Here is a 12,942-nt window from a genome sequence, read left to right as displayed (position 1 = left end):
TTGCATGATTTGGAATGGCTGAGAATTTGGGTTTCAAACTGGTTCTCTTTTCATTCCTATCTAGAAGCAAAGGCTTCTTCCAGTATAACTTCAGTACTAACACTGTATTATGAACAATAGTATCCGCTGAAACTATTTTGCCGAAGTGGCCAACTTTTAGAGAATATAGGAGACCCATCTTCCTTCTTAAATTCCGGTGGTTTGATTTATTTTCATATGATTCTTTCTATAATATACTCTTTGATGTTTACTGCTTTTTTCCTCTGTTATATTAAAGATGTAAAATCTCCACCTTCATTTTAATTGTACAGAAAGTATCCAAATCACATGATTTCCTTTCATTATTGATTACCTTCCTTTTACACTGAAATAAATTAAACACCTTGGAATAAAACTATTCAGTGCTTTGCAAACAGTATGATAAATAGCTAGCTATTCATAATTAACTCACTGATCATAGAAGAATCAAAATATCTTGTCGTCATTCCTAAGACCAGAGATAGATTGGAAGTTATCTATTTTTCATATCTTTTTTCTTTTTCTTTTACTTTATCTCACTTTTTCTTTTCCTTTTCTTTATAATTTGTATTTTCAATTTTCTTTTTCATTTCTAACTTTTAACTTTGTAACTTTAAAATTCCAATAAAATACTATTAAAATACATATATATCTTGTTGTCCAGGGCAAGATCCCATACCAGTATAAATTGGATAGTCCAAATTACTTTAATATTCATAAACTAAAGCAATACTTAATAGTTTTCAGGGGCCCAAAAGCATGTCTCAAACCTTTCAAATACCAGTTTTTAATATTTACTAGCACTGAGATTAGGAATCCTGTGCTGTACTTGAACAATTAAGAAAGATGCAGGCTTGTATTCATATAATGCATAATATTCAACATTTCAAACAATCTAATTAAGAATACTCACAATTAGGAGCCGTATTGAGAATATCACAACCGCAAAGTGGCCATATGGCTCTAAGCTTTGTCCTATCTACTAGGGCTTGGTCAAGCAGTTGAAGAGGTTCTTTGCCAAGTAACTAAAGCATTCTCAGATATCACAGGTATCACTTGAGAATGTATGGACAGTTCTGTTGGAATTGGGATTGAACTTGCTCACCAGCAATCCTAGTGGCAATATCATGCCCACTCATGCTCTGATGACATGGGAAGATGCCCAAAGCAGCCACAGCATGTTCTTGAGAGGGTGTTATGCCCAACATTTTGAGTGGGTAAGTTGGAGCAGCCCTTCAGTTGCCACTTTGTAAAGAATCTCTCCAAATGGTTTACATAGCCATACTATGTAGCTTAATATCTCAGTGCAAGAAGCAATGCAAGATTCAGTTCAGAAAGGATTTATTACGTTATAATGGGGGAGTATTAGTGCGCTTGGCACTTTTCTTTCACTGCGATACATTTTTGAGTTTTTCTCCTTTAAGGGAGAGATTGAAGAGATGAGAAAAGGCAGCCCAGCAGTGTTTAAATGTCCAGCAAAAAACCTATAGAGAAGTTGTGCTGAACTAATGCAGAAAATGCCTTACTTCAATTTAGAAATACCCTTCAAAATCATTTTTTAAATAAGCTGTTCTCTACTTGCTTTTCTGAAGTGCCAGACTTGGCAAGGCATTGAAGAATGCCTGTTGATTTGTCCTTGTGGGGTGGTAGGCCTTGCTGCTCTGATCACTTGATTTTGTGGGGTGCCAGAAGATTTAATATTGGTTGCTGATTCCTAGGGAGAACCTCTCACCTCTAACAGGACTTGGGTGTGTCAGAATTGAGGCTTGCTAGCAGTGCTTTATTTAGTGAATTTTTAGATGTAACAAAAGCAAACTGACACAATGAGATACAATGCTACAGAGAAAGGGGCTGGTACAGAATAAGTTACAGTGGTCATTTTGCCACTCCCTCTTTTTAAGGCCAGCAGCTGTAAGTGTTAGCTTGACACCCATTCACTCTTTGGCAAAAGACACAACCTGCCTCGTTCATACAAACATTAAAAGTAGTGGTGAGTTGCAGACGTTTGAGAACCTACCACGTATCATCATCAATATGGGCCTTTTGGAGAAAGGTCCATTGGCTGGCAAGGATTACATATCTTTCTGGCTTGCCTCCTTTGTGCTTGTTTGGATGGGATGGTCCTGTGAATGGAAGTTGTTCTGCAAGTGGTTGATGCCTTGTTTTGGGTAGATGATTTATTTGGCTGAGAAGATGGTGGTTCTGTCTTGCCAGTGTGTCGGTTGCTTCCTGGGTGATGTAGCTTTTTCTTTTTCTGTGATCGCTGCATTAGAGTTGGTGTTTGATTGTTAAGGAAATGGTTCTAGCTTATCATGTGTTGATTGATTGCTGCGTGTCGGGATGAAGAATGTTGTCTTCAAAGCCTCAAACACCAACTCAACCCACAACTCCCCCCCCCCAATAGTAGATGTTAAAACTCACATCTGCTACTCGTTTTAGTGTCAGGGAGCCCCCTATTCAACTCCCCTCAGCATTCTCCATATATGGGAATTAAGTTGCCACATTGACTTTTACGCAGCCGGAAGTGGCAGAAAAGCCACAGAGTCTGAAAATGAGCAGGAGGCATTTCAACCATACCCGATGCAGTCTGCCTCTTTGAAGCGGGTCTGTGCTTCAGTTCACATATGGGTTTTGAGGGGCTGATTTGACTGAAACTTCATCCATTTGAACTCTCCTTTCAAAGCTTTACACAGCCCTATTACTTTTCATTTTTTAAAAATCAATGTATAAAGAAAATGACAGAAACATACTGCATACCGGTTTACAAAAGTAAAAAATCAATAGCTAAAAACTTCACCTCCCAATGAGCCACAACCAAAGAAGCTGCACTTTTTCCTGAGCATATCCTGAGTCACTTTTTCCCCTTTAACTCTGGATCCCTGCCCGGACCAAGTGAATATTACTGTGTTCATAGAGTTGAAAGGAGCTATTTAGGCCACCTAAGTGCAGGGATCCAGTTGAACCATACCTATAGAAGACTTACTAGCCTCCACTTGAACATCTCCAGGAAAGTAGAACCCGCACCTCTCTGGATAAATGGGTCTGCTACAGATCTGTTTTTGCTAGTTTTTTTTCTAACATTCTGTTGAAATTCTGCTTTCCTGTAACTTAAATCAGTTCACTTTGTCACATTCTGGAGGAATAGAGAAGAGGTTTGACCTTCTGTGTGACATTCTCTAGAGATATGAAGAGTATGATCATACCCCCTGCCCAGAGGTGAAATGTCCAGCTCTTTCAATCTCCCTTCATAGTATTTTGTTTCTAGCATATTAATCATCCTCACAGCTCTTCTTTGAACCTTTAGTAGTTTCTCTGACTCATCTTAAAGTGTGATTCCCCAGAACTAGACCTAGAACTTAAGATGGGGTCTGACTGCAGCAGAATAAAATGGAGCACTTACTTTCCATGATTTAAAAACTGATTGCATTTGCCTTTTTTGCAGCTGTACTCCTGCTGACTCATATTCAGTCAACTAGTATTCCAAAATGTTTTCCACATATATTATTAACAAGCCAGGTATCCCTGTGGCTTTCTCCCTTTCTGTTCTTCCTTCTCCCTTTCTGTTGTTTTTCTACCTTTTGAACAAATTCAACAGCTGTATTCTAACTAAAGGGTTCTCACATTATGCATTTAAATCATATATGACCTTTTGTACTAAAAGTTCAAATTCATCTTGTTCATTTCCCATATTCTGAGCATTAGTGTATGGACAAGAAGGGCTATGAATTTTAGGAGCCAATGTTCTTTCTGATTTTTAATTGAGTGGTTTAAAAGTCATCATTAAGCAAAATTCCCTCTTCTTTTTTCTGTGCTTATATTTTTACTCTTTACTTCAGGATTTTCATCTTTAACTCCTACCCAATTCAGGTTTAAATTACATTAGTCAAAGTCACCATGTTTCAGTCATAGACATTTTTACCAATCCTGTGTGGTGCAACCCATCTCATCCAGTAGACCATCTAGATAACTCAGATCGTAGTCTCAGAAACCAATTTCTCCTGTTAACAAGATTTGCATAGTCATTCACTTATAATACTTTTCTTCAACCCTTTCTGGTCCTCTTCCATGGACTGGGAGAGTAGGTAGAAAGATCACCTTAGCTTACAGCATCTTGAGTTTCCTTTCTAGATCTTTAACAGTGTTGTCCAAACTTGGCCACTTTAAGATGAGTGGACTTCAACTCCCAGAATTCCGCAGCCTATTTCATGGCTATGCTGGCTGGGGAATTCTGGGAGTTGAAGTCCACTCATCTTAAAGTGGCCAAGTTTGGACAACACTGATCTATAGTGATATAGCTGCAGCCACTCTTTAATCCCAACACATAACGACAGGAAGAGACTTTATCAGTGGACTTGATAATTCTTGGAGATTGTTTAATCATATTCCTAATCCTTCTTTCTGAGAAATAGCACTTTCCTTCATCCGGTGGGTCTTGTCAACATACATGGATTCAGTTCCTTATAGCAGTGAGTCACCAACTACCATAACTCTTCTCTTTGTCTTCTTGTAGGACACAGTTGTATCTCCTCTACTATCCTAACTCCTATTTCATAGTATCCTCCTTCCTCCCCCTCCCCCCCTCCTCCTCCTCTTCTTCTTCTCCTCCTCCTCTTAAAAACCATTTTTACTATGAAGGCATAAAAACTACTTCCACTGCCAATTTTTGTTGTCTTTATAATATTCTTGTTCTGGATTAACAAAACTCTGTTTGACATTGGAAGATCAAAGTTATAGAGCAGTTTGATTCTTAATTTTTATTTCATTGTTATACTAATAATGTGTGCCTTTGAGTCAGTGTTGACTTCTAGCGACTGCCTAGATAAGTCCCTGCAGTTTTCTTGGCAAGATGAAGTGATTTGCCCTTGCCTGCTTCTAGGGCTGAGAGAGAGTTACTGGCCCAAGATCACCCAGCTGGCTTTGCACCTAAGGCGGGACTAGAGCTCATGGTCTCTCAGTTTCTAGCCTGGTGCCTTAACCAGTACAGCAAACTGATTTTCATATTATTGTTGTTATTATTATTAATAATAATACCTATCTGCTATACAAACTGTTACTAAACAGTTTCCCAAGTACTTGCTATGATGTTTTTTGACAGATGTTTCCAACTCAAGGGCACATTTTTTTCAATATTCCTTCCGAAAATGAGAACAAACTACTTTTCTTTCTTTGTGCTGAGGCTGATTTTAGTTTAATATATTTAAGCTACGCTGGGTAGAGATAATGGCAATTTGGTGGGAAAAACCATTGGTGATGAACCCATATGGTTGCATTTCCCAAAAGATTCTTAAAAATATAAAACAATTCTTCTTGTAATACTGTAAGGATGTTTTGCAAGAACAGTAACTGACTTAAAAAAAAAGATTTAGCCAATGTTTATAGAATTCCTAGAGAAAAGACTTTATAAATCCCCTTAGGGTGACTCAAATACTGTACACAAAATTTCTAGTAAACCACTTTCTTTCTTAGGATATATGGGAAGTCCAGCCTGATATTTATTCTATAAATTAAATAGAGGGAGTAAAAGGGACCTTGTCATGCTTTTCACTACCTCTGCAGAATGCAGGTACTTAGAGAACAAATAAATATGGCTATACTATTATTTCACAACCCTAGAGAATACAAACAACACTTTGAGGAACTGTTAAGAAACACCTAATTGCCTAACACCAAGTCAGATCATCATGTCATGTCAATGAGTGATGCCTACCATTGGCTGGTCACAGCTGTTAAGAATCTTAGGCAGAGAGAAGGGGGTTTCTCCCAGTATTTTATTTTATTTTATTTTTACCTTGATGAACCAGACCATCTTCATGTCAAGCATGTTTTTCATTACTAAGATATCATGAGATGCCCATAGAGGAAAGCTATGACGTTTCATCACTTGCTAGTAAAGTCTGAAGTAAAGCAGGTATGGGAACTGTTGGACAAAAGACACATTATCTTGTTAAAAAAGAGAAGGATTTTGCCAGAATGATGTGTTATCGTTATGGGATTTCCTTTTCCTTCTTTGCATAGCCTATAGGAGATAAAGGACAATGGAAGGAGATGGGGCTGGCAGGGAGTGGGAAAAGAGGTTTATTTTTTAAAATATGGGTTGAAATCTAAGGTTTCCCAGGCAATATGCTAATAATACACATTTCTAATTATTGCTGGCTTCCTTTGACGGCGTTTCTTATTATGGAGGTTTTTAAAAGGCTGATGATTTTATCCTACTTTTGTTCTTTTTTAAAAATCTCTGCTGTAGGGTTCCACCACTGAGCATATGCACACTTCCTGTTTCAGCTGCTCTTGTCCTGTGCTCATGCCAGCTTCACTGTATGCCATTTTAAGAAAATACTGCCTAGACTAAGACTTTGGCAACAGCTTGCAAGCTACCACCTCTTCCCATTGGATCATTCCCCTGCTGCTATGCCCTCTCACCTTTCTCATCCAGGAAAGCCATGGCCAGTCACTTCCTTTCCTGCAAGTGGGTCTTTTTGGGCATATATTCTACTACAGGATAGATATGTATGGGGCATCTATTCTGTATATGTGTGTATGTGTGTATACATGCAGGCACAATGTAAAACTTGATTTTTAAAAAAAATCATTCTATACTTTCAAGACTTTGTGTCCCACCTTTATCCTGATTGTTGCAATAGTGTAGTCAATATAATTCTTCCCTTGTAAGTCAAAGGAAGCTGCTTCAAAACCCAGTAGAAATTATAATTTCTTTCCAAGCTTCCTACTTATTTTGTTTAATAAGCGCGATTGCACAATTTCACTATTTTTCTAGTCACTTGACAAAGAAGGGCTTCACTCAGAGACCCCAAATAATCCATAGGCTAACTGGCTATTCGGGAGGTACCTTGAGAGCCCTTGAATTGGAGATATCAGGGCCTGAATTTAGGACCAAATGCATAGAAATCAGCTGTTCTTACTGAACTATAGCCACTGTCTAAGATCTGACCTCTCTTTCCCAGTGAAGTCCAGAAACCAAAAGCCTTCACACCCAAAATGCAAAATCATTCTCTCAGGCCGCATTTGTCTTATGCAAATAAAGAATTCGCTGCAAATAAAGAATTTGCTTTTAACAGACCTCCGCCCTTAAAGACGTGAAGCCTCTCCTACTCAGGCTTGGATATTTTTGCACCTGTTATGTTGAGAACGTTGAGACTATAATCAAATGAGAAAAGAATGGCTATCTATCTTAACATAAATACACATCACTCTTGTATCTTGCTACCCCAAAATGTGCCAGTAGTCATATCGGGGCAGGTTGCTTCTGGACAAGAATGGAGCAAAAATGAGAGGTAGCAACTTCTCCAATTTGCAAAGGAAAAGTAAGTGCTTATTTTGTTCCTTTCACTTTTATTTTGTAATCTCAACATCTGGAAGACATTCTGATGGCACATGGCTTGCTTTCCTCATTCTCTTAAATCCTACAATATGAGTTCCTTCTCCCTTTCTGTGATTTCCCACTTTTCTCCAGCATGTATTACATAATTTTCCTGTTGAGGAAACTCTGAGTATATGGAAGAAAGGCAAATCATAGAATCACTTACTGTGATTAAGGATGTCACTAGGAAAGAACAGTGGGCTCAGCAGAAGCTGATCCTATTTGAGAGAGACTGCAGTAAACAATGCAGTTGTAGACAAAAGGAATATATTGGGGGTGCCATAGCAAATATTTTTAAGAGAGGGAAGGTGTACCTATAGTGTAAGAGATAGTGGGAGGAAGAGACGTCAGATATAGTGCATGTAAATTTAACACAAGTCTAATGGATGGAAGATAATAGGAACATATTCTAGCATATAATTTTTTCCATCTTTACCTTGCATAAATATGCTAAAATTGGCAGCATATTTAACGAAGATAAAAATGAATGAGATACAGTGAAATAATGTGTTTGATCTACTCAAAAGTGCCATAAGACTATTGTTGTTCAATTAATATGACATATGCTTAAAGGCAGCAAACATTTAAGTTTTTTTAATGATAAAAATTTCAGTAATCCCCAGTACATGAAGTTTTCCCAAAGAAGAAATGTGAAGCAATGTACAGGCATATCTGATTAGTACTAAACATGGCATATAAAGAAAACTGCACATGCTGTTGAGGAAGCATGAATCTGACCTCAAAAATGTATCTGTTCTTTTATTTTGAACAATAGCTTTTAATTATTGATGGTCATAATTTCCTAATGCTCAAGTAAATGGACTATAGGGAACACTTGATAAAACAATGTCATGTTAGTAATGGAAGGTCTTGCAGTACTGTTTTGCTCACAATTACCCATTTGAAGTTCACATACAACTTAATCTGTTCACATGTGGCACCATTGAGAGTGAATGAAGGTCAGCCAAGAGGCTGTTTAGTGCTGTGGAAACATTGCTGAATCTCTAAAGGAAAGCTCCACAGTGAGATAAAATAACTAACTTGGAAGCCCCCAATAATTCTACTAGAAGCTTCTGGGCCTAGAGGTGGTGCTAACAATGTTTTGCCTATGGTAAGGGTCAAAACAGGATTGGCCAAGCAAAACTGAGGGAAATTATTCCCATCTTCACCTTGATTGTAGCAGTCTGGCTCCCACTCCTCTTCTCCACTCTGCTCTTCATGTATAGTCCATGTGCAAATTAATGAAGATGTTATTGCTGTCTATATTGCTATCAAATGTATTAAGACTACAAGTCTCAGTATTTCACATGGCTGGGCATGTTGGCTGAGAATTCTGGGCATTGATGTCCCAACATATTTAGAGGTTATCTGACTGGGGAAGGAAGCATCTTACTGTTCAAAAGAAATTAATGGGTCACAGTTTAAACCTGATGAAATTGTGGATCTCAACATTTAAATGGGTTATAAATTGGAAAGATTGCTATGAAGTGAACATTCTTATCAATTTTGTCTGGGATTAGGAAAAGTCCGTCTCATGAATATCCTTAATCACATTCTGCATTCAGGTAGACATGATGCATCACTGAGTTTGTCTTTCTGCTGTATCCATTTCAGTTGGTTTACAGCAATGGTTCTATCAATGCAAAAGAAGCCATGATTGTATACAAGAAGAAATCTAAATCAGTAAGCTTTCCAATATGGCCTAAGGGTCTTTTTAGCCTTTAAGATAAACTATCCTAAAATCTAAACAGAATAAAATACAACTTTCCAACCCCTTAAAATCTTGATGGGAAAAATAAATGTAAGGTGGCATCTTCACCTTTTGAAGGATGGTGACACTTGGCAGAAAGATTTCTTAGTTGCAGCGTAGTCATGTGTGCTCACAGAGCTGCTGCTGCTGCTGCTGATGATGATTATGCATGAAAATAAAGTTTTATCAGGACTGATATCCCTAATATTGAGATTGAATTTAATATGGAGTAATGATTAAATAATTTTGAAGTAATGAATTATCTGTGAATTATTATGATTTTCATTGTTTTCTTTTTCTTCTAATACTCTTTTAGAAAGCGTAGTTAAGAAATGTAGAATAAACACATCGATTGTTGTTCTTTAACATGTGGGAGTGTATTGTGTTATTTATTTTAAGTCTCCTTCAGAATCCTTCCTGAACCATAAACTGATTTAGAAAGAATGTTATAAATAAATAATAGAATAGCAAAATGTCTCTCTACCATATTCCTTTGAAAAGAGAAGAACTGGTGCCCTTGACTGCAACTTCAATTGATTTGAAGACATCAAGCGTGGGGATGGCTAACCCCTTAGAGGCCTGTCGTCTGCAGCTCTGGAAACCATCAGCCTCTTGGATTTTTTCTTTTCTCTTTTCTTTTAGTAACGTTTTGTACAGTTTTAATGTTTTATGTGATTGTATATTTATTTATTGTTTTAATGGGTTATGTGAACCGCCCAGAGTCCCGCATCAGGGGAGATGGGCGGAGGTAAATTTAATAAATAAATAAATAAATAAATAAATTTTCCACCTGCAAGGAAATAATTAAATGGAGAAATCCTGAACCAAAGGTGACCATAGCAAATTGTTATTCTTCAGGAAACATTGTAGCAAGCACACCCCATGGCTATTGTTCATATTCCATTGATTTCTGTTGCACCTGGACTTGTATAATGTTTTAAGGAGTGTGTCTGTTTTTTTAGCTGAAAGCCAGTTTGTAGTCAGTAAATACATACTGTATATATATACAGCACTTAGAGTCATGCCCAGTCTTGACAGATATATAGACCAAGCTGGACATCTGAGGTGGTTGAGGAGTGTATGTACACTTTTTTTTTTTTTTAATGCTTCTGAAGGCCACAGGGGTCTAGCCAGTGGTTCTGTCATCAGAGTAAGTTGGTCAGCCTCCGTAAGCAGGTTGCAAGGGGAGAAATGAGCCATAAAGCCTTTTCAAAAGTTAACGTACTTGCTCCAGTTTTTTCCTATTTCTAAAAGTGAGTTTCTAGTCATTATAATTGTAGAGAAAAGAATGGGAAGGATCTTCTCATCGCCTGCCAAGATCTCTTTCCTTTCTGTGATGTCTGAATAATAGAGAGAGTGAGTGAGATGAGCTCAGTGATCTTGCAACCAGTTTGTGGGGTCTTTCCACCAAAGGGAGTTAACTTACAAATTTTGCTATCACAAGGTATGGGAAGGGCTGCTAGTTTAAATGGCTTTTAGAAATCATGGGGATGGGGCGGGGGGAGCTATTCCTGACTGTTGCCATAATGGCTAACAGTGGATCTTCCATGTTCAGAGATAATTATATTCCTAAAAATAAGAGGAACATTTTGGGAACAACAGAAAAACTGAGCCACTCTCTTCAGGCTTTGCCTGTAACTTTCCAGGGAGCTGCCAATGGAAGGAAACAGTCTGGATAGATAATTTTATCTGATCTAGCATAATTTTTCTTATGAGAAGGAAAGACTGTGATTTATCTGGCATGTGCCCTTCATAAGTCATTTAAAAGTTATTTACAATGTTGAAATCAATACACAACCACTTCTCATATCAAGTATTCCTATAAATCCCGCTGTGTGTAGCAGTAAGCACCATAAAGTGGAAAGCCAGCTTATGCTTCTTTGTAAAATCTTGGTCAAGATAGCACCAGGTAGTCCTGGTGAATTTGGGTTTTGTGGCATTTTTCTTATTAGTTGACAAATATGCATCTCTTCTGGAAACTTTATACTGTGTATTTCTGCAAGCATTGCTAAACCTCTGACAAATGTATGCATCAGGCCAAAGGTGGTCTTTACCGTCTGTATAGCTTTTCCCAGTTTGGTGCCCATGCTGGCTGAGCATTCTGGGAGTTGTACTCACACCACATGCTCCTAAGCTTTGCCTGATATGACTTGTTCTCTTGCTGAATGGTGAGCAATTTGATTTCCTTTTTCTTATGGCATCTTTTAAAATATGAATGAATTGTCAGTATATGTATTTTCCAATATTTTATTTTTGCATGTATTTAGAACCAGTGTAGTATAGTGGTTAAGATAATGGACTGGGGAGAAATCCTCAGTTATGGAAATCTGCCAGATGACTTTGAGCCAATCGCTCCATCTCAGCCTAACTTTATCACACAGGGTTGTTGTTGTGGGGATAACATGAAGGATGATCCCTATGTAAGCCACTTTGAGTTCCTGGAGAAAAGGCAGATTATAAATCTCACAAATACACGCTATTTGTTTGTTTGTTTAAAATAATTACATACCCCTTATTTAAAAATCCTTTAAACATTCTGTCACATGACCTGCATTTTAGACCTTATCTGATGATCAGATTTCTTTCTTTGTACAACTATTTCCCTATAGTTTTCTTTTAAGAGAGGGCCAAAGAGTTTAAATGAATTTTGCACTCTGATTATGCAGTTTCCTTCCATTCCTCCATTTTCTGTTTAAACATTTTGTAGGAAAGGCACAGGTTCCTCACTCCTGTTTTACTTGTATGGTATCAGTTACCACCAAGTAATTACCTCTTAATTAGGCTGTGACTCAGTAGTGATAAGAGCTCTTTTAAGACATAGTGTCTGTTTCTTTCTTATCTATCTATCTATCTATCTATCTATCTATCTATCTATCTATCTATCAAATTTATATGGCCGCCCATCTCACACGAAGGGACTCTGGGCAGCATACAATGATTAAAATAAAACAATAAATATATAAAAACAATTATTAAAAAGCAATCATTATTAAAAATACAACCATCGGGTACAGGAGAGAATAAATTAAACACAATTAGAGAGCCATCTTAAAATATCTATGGTCCCCTGGGCCTGATGACACAGCCAAGTCTTGAAGGACTTCCAGGATATTAACAGAGATGGAGCTAACCTCACTTCAGGGGAGAGAAGATTCCACAAGGCAGGTGCCATGGCAGAGAAGGCCATTTCCTGGGACTCACCAAGTGTAAGTCCCTAGCAGACGGGATCTGGAACATTCCCTCTCTGCCAGATCTGCCAGATCTTCCTTACATCAAATGGATGATCTCTTTTGTTTATTCCAAAAAGAACTGGGTACAACCCTAGAAAGCTTCACTGTGTGTTGAACTGCAGTGCAAAAACAGCAAATTCAGTTTATGCCAAATCAATCAGATAGTCCATTTGTGGAAAACGGCTACCCACATTCACACCACATGGAGTGGGTTCCCATCAGCACTAACTTAGCTTCTATTCCCCTTGCTCTTCACTGCAGGATATTGAAGAGAGCAATCTGAAAGAGAATTTTTCCATCACTTCACGGCTCCCAAGAGGAACATGTAGTTCAAGCCCAGGAGATGCCATCAGTAAGGATTTATTACAGAATGTCATTAGCAAAGACCTGCTGTTCATACATGTGAAGCTGCTGCTCCATGATGGATTCTACCCATGAGAAGGTTCTAGCATGAATGTTGGTCTATTTGAGATTATTAAGAGGTCTTTAAGCACTATTGGGGCAAATCATGTATGAGTCTAGGCAGCTGGAATTTGGAACATTTTTCACTAATGTTTAGCTTGTCT

The sequence above is a fragment of the Python bivittatus genome, unplaced genomic scaffold (genome assembly GCF_059951505.1).
Source record: "Python bivittatus isolate LINGU-HERP-01145 unplaced genomic scaffold, Pbiv_v1 ctg000220_np1212, whole genome shotgun sequence".
Lineage (NCBI taxonomy): Eukaryota > Metazoa > Chordata > Lepidosauria > Squamata > Pythonidae > Python > Python bivittatus.
This window is presented reverse-complemented; position numbering follows the sequence as displayed.